This window comes from Pinus tabuliformis, chromosome 1_2, assembly GCF_031772625.1.
Source record: "Pinus tabuliformis cultivar Carrire ecotype Pingquan chromosome 1_2, CPIR1, whole genome shotgun sequence".
NCBI lineage: Eukaryota > Viridiplantae > Streptophyta > Pinopsida > Pinales > Pinaceae > Pinus > Pinus tabuliformis.
The window spans coordinates 825,486,941-825,497,065 of NC_142298.1; positions in this window are offsets into that span (position 1 = coordinate 825,486,941).

The window sequence follows — 10,125 nt, forward strand, 5'->3', positions numbered from 1 at the left end:
TTGGCATCGGAATCCCAGGGTTTTACGCCGTGCATCAGCAAATTCTTAAACTTTCTCACCGGCTTCTCCTTTGGCGGCTCCTTCTTCACCACCCTACCTGTTGTTATTCCTTTCTGGTTGGGCGCAGCAGAAGCAGTAGCAATCTTGGTGCCAAATTAATGCAAAGACTATCTCACAATATCAGCCGGAGGACCACTTGAATGCATTCTCCAAGTGATGACAGCTTATTATTAGTTGTGCACGCAGATTGGAAGAACAGAGAAGCAGAGAACTCGTTCTGGCGCTGATTTGGAACAGTTCTAGGCACTCTTGGTTTGGGGGATTATTTGGAAGGAGGTACCATTATCTTTTTGTTTACATTTTTTGAATGGCTAGAAGCAAGATTGAGTGAAAAGGCGCCTGATTCTGCTGCGTGAATGATGGTATATATGTTGAAGTTTTTTTGGCATACACGTTGAAGTTTTTTCACATAATGTTGGCATATACTTTGAAAGTTTTTTGTATATACGTTGAAGACTTTTTGGCATGTTAATAGCCATGCGTTGAATGTACTTTGAACGATGTTGAAAGTACTCTTAACGTCGTTTTATTGAAGTTTTATGGTATATACCTTGAGATTAGATTGGTGAAGACCAAATTCAGATAGCTCTGTTGCCTTTTCATGTAAAACAATTCAAGAACGTTGTGAAAAAAAAATGATGAGGAAGAGATTTGAAATATTTTGAGAATGCATAGCTGATCTATGTTTTATATTTTCACTAAAGACAAAGACAGTACAAAGCCCTATATAGAAGTATTTTTCTATTAGCAGAAGTAATTTTTTACATAATGGGAAGAGGAATATATTTAAGAGGCAGGGGGGGTAGACATTCTCAAGGAGAAAAGGCAAATTTGCACTGCATTTCCTGCAAAATAAATGGATCACATGATGCCTCTACATGCAAGCTACCATGGGACAAAATTGAGCAGAAAAGAAACCAACAAAAAGGTAAAACTAATGATACAGACAAAGGTAAAGCACCTAAATCCACTCACTATGTTGTGGCACAAGGTAATATTGGAGTAAATGAAGATTTATTTAATGCTTCACTTGCTTCTTGGAAAAATGATTGATTGCTTGACTCAGGAGCAACCTGCCACATGACTCATAGAAAATATTTTTTTGAAGAATTTACTAACAATGTTGATGGAGCAGTATACTTTGCAGACCAATCAAAAATCAAGCCATCAAGGCTTGGCACAATCAGGCTTAAACTGCCCGGTCTTCTAGACTTTCTTCTGCATCATGTTCTATATCTCCCACAGCTCAAGAGAAACTTGTTGTCCTTGGTCCACATCTGCCAGCAAGGTCACTCCATTCATATGTTTGATGGCAAGCTTGAGGTAAGAAAAGCATCTGACCACTCACTTGTCATGAGGGGAATAGAAGAAGAAAGACTTGTCAGCTGCAAGGAACCTCTGCTCGTGCACAACATTTCTCATACAATTCTCATCATGAAGAAGGTACACTTCCATCAAGTTTATTATGGCATGCTAGATTTAGACATTTGAACTATGACAGCCTCCACTTATTGAAGAAAAATGGTGTTGCTGGTTTGCCTACAATTCCTAGGAAATTTAAGCAATGTGATGCTTGTATTCTAGGAAAGCATAGCAAACAATCTTTTCATGATTCACATACAAGAGCACATAGAAAACTTGAACTCATTCATTCAGATTTATGTGGTCCAATACCTGTTCCTTCTGCAAATGGAAATAAATATATGATGACATTTATTGATGACTACACTAGAATGTTGTGGGCTTATTTATTGAAGAACAAATCTGATGCTTTTCAAACATTCAAGAATTTTCATAAATGGATTGAAAATGATGCACAATCTCATACTGGGTCTATTCACACTAATAATGGAAAAGAATACACATCAAATGAATTTGACAACTATCTTCCCCAACATGGGATCAAACATCAAAAAACTGTACCTTATAATCCCCAACAGAATGGTGTAGCTGAAAGAATGAATAGGACAATCTTAAATATGGTACGATCCATGCTCTTCTTCAAAAATGTAAAGATACTGTTTTGGGCTGACGCTATTCTATGTGCTGCATATATAAATAATAGATGTCCATCTAATGCTATTAGAAACAAGACTCCTTATGAAATGTGGTATGGACATGTTCCTTCGGTAAAGCATCTCAGGGTCTTTGGTTCCACCTGTTATGCCTTGATACCAAAAGTACATAGAAACAAGCTTTGTGCTAGAAGTCATAAGTGTATCTTCCTAGGGTATTCAAACACCTTCAAAGCATACCGTCTCTATGATGAAGTAAATAAAAAGTTTGTTATATCTAGAGATGTAATTTTTCTTGAATCATCCAAAACTGACAATGTTGTTGAGCGGCAACTTGATCGCTTGGATAGATTCGCAAAAGAAAAATCATTTCAAGAATTTGATAATTAGATTCCACATCTTGAAGGGGGGATTCCTCTACTAGATCAACATGTGGAATCTTCTTCTAAAGAACACTCTTCCCCGCATGAAACTCCAACAACAGATGATGCTTTAAGTGATGTGATTGATAGAATTGGGAGACTCAATCTTGATTCAGTCCCAACTCAATCAACAGAGCAGCCTAGACCATCTGAGAAAGGTCCCCCAAAGTGGCTGACAAAGACACTTGAAAGTATTCATCCTAATGAGGTTGGAAAGACAGGAACTAGAAATTAAAACTGGCAAAATGGAGGTGATGTGGATGACTCTAATTCACCTGTTGATATGGATGTTTCTTATGATTGTGAATTGAACTTGTCTACAGATTTTGAACCAAATTCCTTCAAAGAAGCTGCTTCTCATGATGAATGGAAAGAAGTTATGGAAAAGGAGTATGATTCCCTCATAAAGAACGGCACTTGGAAGCTGGTTGATCTTCCATTAGGAACCAAACCAATTGGCTACAAGTGGGTCTACAAGAACAAGTATAAAGCTGATGGCTCACTTGACAAGCACAAAGCTAGGCTTGTGGCAAAAGGTTTTGCACAGAAATAAGGGGTTGATTATGAGGAGACTTTTGTCCCCACAACAAAATGGGCTACCATCCGGACACTATTTGCACTAGCAGCTCAGAACAGTTGGAAAGTCCATCAAATGGATGTAAAAACTGCTTTCTTAAATGGAGATCTAAAAGAGAATGTTTTTATGTCTCGGCCTGAAGGATTTGCTGTGAAAGGACATGAACATAAAGTATGCAAACTTGTGAAGTCCTTGTATGGCCTCAGACAAGCATCGCGAGCCTGGTATGAAAAACTAACTGAGCATCTTTTGAAACTCAATTTCAAACATTATGATCTTGATGATGCAACTTAATTTGTCAAGAAAGTTGGCAAAACAGTTGTATATCTTGTGGTATATGTAGATGACCTTTTGATGACAGGGATCGATGAAAGCTACATTGCATCCATAAAGAAGAAATTGGGGAGAAGTTTTGAAACGACTGATTTGGGCTATGTTCATTACTATCTTGGCATTGAAGTAACCCAACATCCGAAGTCCATATTTCTTTCTCAAAAGAAATACATTGGAGATCTGTTGAACAGGTTTAGCATGACAGAATGCAATCCTCTTACTACTCCAATGGAACAAAACTTAAAGCTCACATCTATTGAAGGAAAAGAATTTGAGGATGCAACAAAGCATAGACAGCTTGTAGGAAGTCTCAACTACCTAACTACTACCAGACCAGACATTTTGTTTGCTGTTGGAATCCTCTCCAGGTTTATGCAAAAGCCTTGTGAGGGACATTGGTCTACTGCAAAAAGAGTTCTAAGGTACTTGAAGGGAACTCAAGACTTTGGAATCAAGTATACACAGGTGGATGACTTCAGCTTGATTGAATACTCTAATTCAGACTTCGATGGAGACAAAGAAACTGGGGTATCTACTTCAGGATATGCTATGAGTCTTGGATCAGGAGCTGTCTCCTGGAGATCACGCAAATAATCAGTTCCAACAGATTCCACAACAGAAGCAAAATATGTGGCAGCAGCTGAAGCAACAAAAGAAATTGTGTGGCTCAGGAAAATTTTGAAAGATTTGCAGGTAAAACAAGTACAATCAACTCCACTCATGATTGACAATACCTCTGCAATAAAGTTGGCCAAGAACCCAAAGTTCCATGATCGAATGAAGCACATCAATACTAAATATCATCTGATTCGACATCATGTTGAGGCCAAAACAATCCATCTTTGTCATTGTTCCACAAATGACCAAATTGCAGACATCTTCACCAAAGTGCTTGGAAGAGAACAACTTGAACGATTCAGAATGATGCTTGGACTCACCAACATCCCTTCTAATTAAGGGGGGGAATGTTGACACCTAATCCTCATGGTTGGGTGAATATAATGTAAATAGATAAATAAATAATATGAACAGTCATCAGGAGATGAACTGAATAGTCTCTCCCTCATGTATTTAATGAAGACCTACCTGAAGGAATAAACACGAATCATTTTTTTGGTTGAGGAGTTATTGCATGGTCTGACAGATTCCTTCACTTTTACCACTCCAAATGAATCAAGATGGATGACAAAAATTATAATGATCCAATTCTTATCAATATTCCTTAACTTTGATAGGGTATATCTTTAAAAGTATAACAAAACAGAGTATGAAATTCTTATTATCTATAACCTAATACCTCTCCTCTATATCCAAACTATTTTGTAATCTGAATGTTCCCAGAAAAGCATTTATAGTGAAAATTTCAAGATGTCTTGTTTGAAATCGATTTAAAAAACATTCACAAACCCTAATTCCGTAAGGTTCATCTTTGAAAGTATAACAAAAAAAAACTTAAAATTTTGGCTAAATGTGCTTCATTATCTCTCCTCAATCTTCTCAAGATTTTTTTGTCTAAAGCTTCTCAAAGAACATTTTAGAAGGGAAAAAATAAGTCTTGATTGAAGTAGAAAAAAACCCTAGGATCATAGCTCTCATACCAAATACTATGAGCTATACACCTTAAAAAAGATAAGAAGTGAAAACTACACTCTCAGAGTGGAACCTCCTTTTAAAATGAATAATATATATATATATATATATATATATATATATATATATATGATGATGATGATCCTAGGACTACATCTCCTTGGTATATATAGATATAAGAAATAAAGGGTAAAATTACAATGAAAGAGGCAATGAAATGTTCTAGCCACATAATATTATAACAATAGAAATATAATAAATCAATATCTAGGGCTTAGTAAGGCATTTTAGGGTTAACATTGGGTTGTCTATGGCTTAACATGTTTCTATTCCAAGGGCCCCTTTAATAGCCATTTGCTTTCTAGGCTAGACTTCTCTATCTTCTTATTTATTCTCTTGAGAGAGATAAGGTTTCCTTCTAGGAGTACCATGGGAACTAATCTAATATGCATATATCTTATTCTACTCCCTCATCCTCCATTATTATTCTCTTTTTCTTAGTTGATTTCATATGGTATTTTTTAAGTCTAGCAAGAATATAATCTTCATTTGATGAGTACATAATATTAATACCATATCTGAAATCTACTTCTTTCTTCATTACAATGATATTTCCCCATCATAGAAGCTCCTCCTCCATATGAGATGAAAAACATTCACGAAAATTTTGATCTTTTAACCTCTTTCCAAATGGCATACTACTAAGAAGGATATCTTCCCGGCATGAAAAGTTTCCACCTTTGTTAACTCCTCATAATCATCTTTGGTGTCCAAATCTACTAATGGAAGATCCTCCTATGAGGGTTTTTTTCTTTTTCTTGTTCGACACCATATTAATCAGATCCACAAACAATAAGGGCTTCTTCTAGGTAGAGAGAGTAGGACCACTAACAAAACCACCAACTCTACATTTTTATGAGTCAAACTTTGTAACTACTATTTTTCAAGCATTGGAGGTCATACTTTTAGCATTGCCTATTTCTTGCAATATTTTTCCAACAATAACTAAATAGAGTTCCTCACAGATGGAGCTACCTTTTGATCAATAGGGATTAAAATTCTTTCCATATATGACTATGCCTATTAGGCATATCCTTTTTAGCACATATTCAAATGAAGAGGGCATACATATGACAAATAGAGCATGTGCATGTCATCTCATCTCACGTGATTTCTTATAACACAATATTTCCTTCACTTGCCAAGACTCAAAGTGTAATTTTTTTAGATGTCACAATTTCTAGGATAAAAAATGATTTTAATCCATTATCATCGTGAAAATAAAAGTGTATTTTTTTTAAGTATCACAATTACTAGGATAAAAAATGATTTTAATTCATTATTATTGACAAAACAATTTTAAAGAAAACTCTATATATATACAGCTTGAGTGGGCCTAATGGTTAAGAGCATGTGTTTCCTCCTAAGAGGTCACAGGTTCAAAACCAGAGGGGGGTAGAGTATGTATGCCTTCGTAGACTTAGCAGTCAAATCGCTGCGCGGAGGTGGGTCCCTTGTCCCACAAACAAGGGGGTCTCATACACCAATTTGGTGTCTGGCTTGGCTGTGACCTTAAAAATGGATATTATTATTATTATTATTATGAAAAAAATTTATGAGAGTAATTTTGTAGTGTGGTAAATATTTATAACATTTGACATTTACATGTTGGCTCAATTTGAAAAAAAAAAGATTAAAAGTAATATATAACCTAAGAGCTCTTAAAATATAGATAAATGAATATAAATATTTCAATATTGTTTCAATTAATAATAAAATAAAATATTTAAAGTAATCAAAATAATAAAATTCAATTTGTTAGATTGTAATTTAATTTTTTTAATAAAATTATTAACAATTTTTCACAAAAACATAATATACATATCACATTAAAAAGTTATAAATTCATATCTATTTGACCATATAAATTTAAAAATTTGATAAAAAACTAATAAATTAACATAAATTAAACCCAAGCAAACTCACTATGCTACACCTCAACCATTAAAATATCCAATATTTTTACACCGAATGGATTAAAATATCAAATATTTACATTACTAAAGCGAAAAATTACAACTCATTTTCAAACGAAAAATTCTTAATATTGTTGACCTTACTATTTTAATTTTTGCCGTGTGAAATACGAGCATTACGAAACGAAAAAACCGCTACTTGTTTTCGATGAAAAGTTTCTTAAAGTTGTTGACTTTACTCTTTTTATGTTAGCTGCCGTGTGAAATATGAGCATTAAGAAATGAAAAGATTGCTACTCGTTTTCAAAGGGATTTACATGAGTGATACGATGAGCGTGAGAGACGAAAGGAATCATTATTTTCGTCTTTGCCGTGTGGAATACGAAATACGAAAGGGAAAATGGGTAGTCAAGTCCACAGAAATTTGCGGGGATGGGATGCATGTGAAATGCCCAATTTTGCTTATTTTTAATATGAAAATTTAAAATATTTTATGATATTTTGTAAAAGGGGTAGTTTAAAAAATAGATAAAATAATTTTACAGATTTTTAAAAGTCATAATTTTAAGTTGTTTAGTTTGCAAAAATCAAGTGTTTATGGAATTTTAGGGTGATGAATGTGTATAAGCAATTTTACTAGCTTAACCTTTTTAAATTTAAGTAGAAATCTATTAAGTGGCATCATTCAACCATTAAGAAACCTTTTACAATTAAAAAGATTGGATTAGGCAAATAAATAAATTTGAATGAAGTATCCCAGTGACCTTGAACAATTACAACTACTTGGTCTCTTTGATATCAACAAAAACATTTTTTCTAGAAAGATTCATAATTCCCTTGCACCACTTAAACATCTAAGAAGACTTATCCTTCATCATAACCAGTTATAAGGAGGCATTCCTTTAAGCTTAGGAGATTCTATGAATTTGGAATTGCTCGACTTGTCTCATAATATGCTCATTGGAAACATAGCACAAGACATGTTTGAACTTTCTAATCTACAACTCTATTTGAATTTGTCATGGAATTTCTTAGAATGCTCCATGCCCATGGTGATTGGTAAATTGCAATGCCTCAAGCTATAGACATTTTTACTAATCGTTTAACTGAGATCATTCCACCTATACTTAGAACATGTAGCGAACTACAATACTTGAATTTATCTAGAAATTCCTTTAAATGATCCATTCCAAATTTACTTGGAAATTTACAAAGCCTTATGAGCCTAGATCTATCTTCCAACTCCTTGTCGATTGCAATTCTAGTGACACTCTAGAACTTGAGAATGCCTCAGCATTTGAATGTGTCTTTCAAAAATCTCATAGGAGAAATTCGAAAAGGAGTTCATTTTGCAAATCAGACAATTGTGTCCTTCATTAGAAATCATGGACCACAAATATTTGAATTACCTACATGTCCAACACTAGGAAACAGTTTTGCATATGGGAAACTTTGACTTCTCATGAGCCATTTTTCAAAAGTTGGAGCATTGAAGGATCTCATAACAAGAGCTTCACATAACAACTAATGGATTTTCCGAGACCAACTTGTTGGTAACAAGCAGTATTGGATTTGTTTATAAAGGAATATTTTGTGATGGAACACTTGTTGCTATGAAATTTCTACAATTAGAAAATCACCAAGTTGACAAGAGTTTTAAAATCAAATGTAGTGTCTTGCAAAAGGTTCAACACCAGAATCTAGTGAGAATCATAACCTCATGTTCCAACCACTATTTCATAGGTTTAGCATTTCAATTTATGCATAATGGAAGCCTAAAGAAACATTTATATCCTGATAACAATGACAACAGTGGCGATGATATGTGTGAATTGGGACTAAGAAAAAGGTTATACATTCTCATAGATGTGGCTCATGCCATAGAATATCTTCATCATTATTCTTATGTGCAATCATTGTATTATGATATAAATCCTAGCAATGTGTTTTTGGATGAAGACATGATAGGCCATGTAACAGATTTGGCATTTCAAGGTTAATTGGTGCAACCTCTGGTGATTCACTTACTTCAACACTTGCATTGAAATTTTCCACAGGCTACATTGCTCTAGGTTGGGATTTTTAACAAATTCAATCTATTTTTGTTTTCTCATTAACAATTTTATATAGTCTAGTGGATTAAAATCTCATGAAGGTTATGTTTAATGCACAATATGGATTGGGTCAGGCAATTTCCACAAAAGGAGATGTTTATAGCTACAACATTTTATTATTGGAAATGCTTACTAGAAATAAACAAACTAGTGAAATGTTTGTTAATGACTGAAATTTGCACCAATGGGTGAACTTGGCATTTCCAAACAACGTGAATGAGGTAATTGACAACAATATTTTTAGTCGGTTGGCTAGAGATGAATTTGATGAAAATAATGTACATAAATTGTCTACTTTCTTTTTTTATCGATTGGTTTTCTTTGTTCAAAAGATTCACCTACTGAAATACCAACTATGAGAGATGTGGTAATGATGTTGGAGACTCTCAAAGACGATTTGGTGTAGAATGTAGATTGTTCTGGGAGGTTAAGAAAAAATAGGTATAATTTTCTTAGCAATACAACTGTACCAAGGAATGATGCCTCTGCGTCAATGATCAATGTTCTTTTACATTTTAGTTTGTTAATATTGTAACAAAAAAATGTTCTGATCTTTGCTATTATTATTACAATAGCCAAAAAGAATAAATTACTTCTCGTTATTCAAGAAAATATACATTATTGTGTTACAATATCTACACGTGATTATTGGCAACAAGAAAATTTTATACTTTCGCAACACTATGTTGGATGGATCACAATGTACATTTGGATTAATTTATTCCAAACTTATTATTTGATCTAAATTGGATAACTATATTGATTTTAATCCATCTCAATGTATTTGGAGTGGAAAAAGTGGAAGAAACAACTCATGGCACCGTTTTTACCGGCGGGACCTAGTTTGGCAAAATAGGGTCTGAAACTTTCCAAGAGCATTTTGAGGCATCAAACAACACTTTTTTGAGGTAAAAAATTTCCGCTTTTGTGTTGCACCTTTTCATCTTATTCTTCACACAAAGACCTTTCCAACAGCGCAAGAAGCGTGTCAATCAGATTTTGTATCCAAAAGTTATGCCACTCAGAAGTTTACCTTCT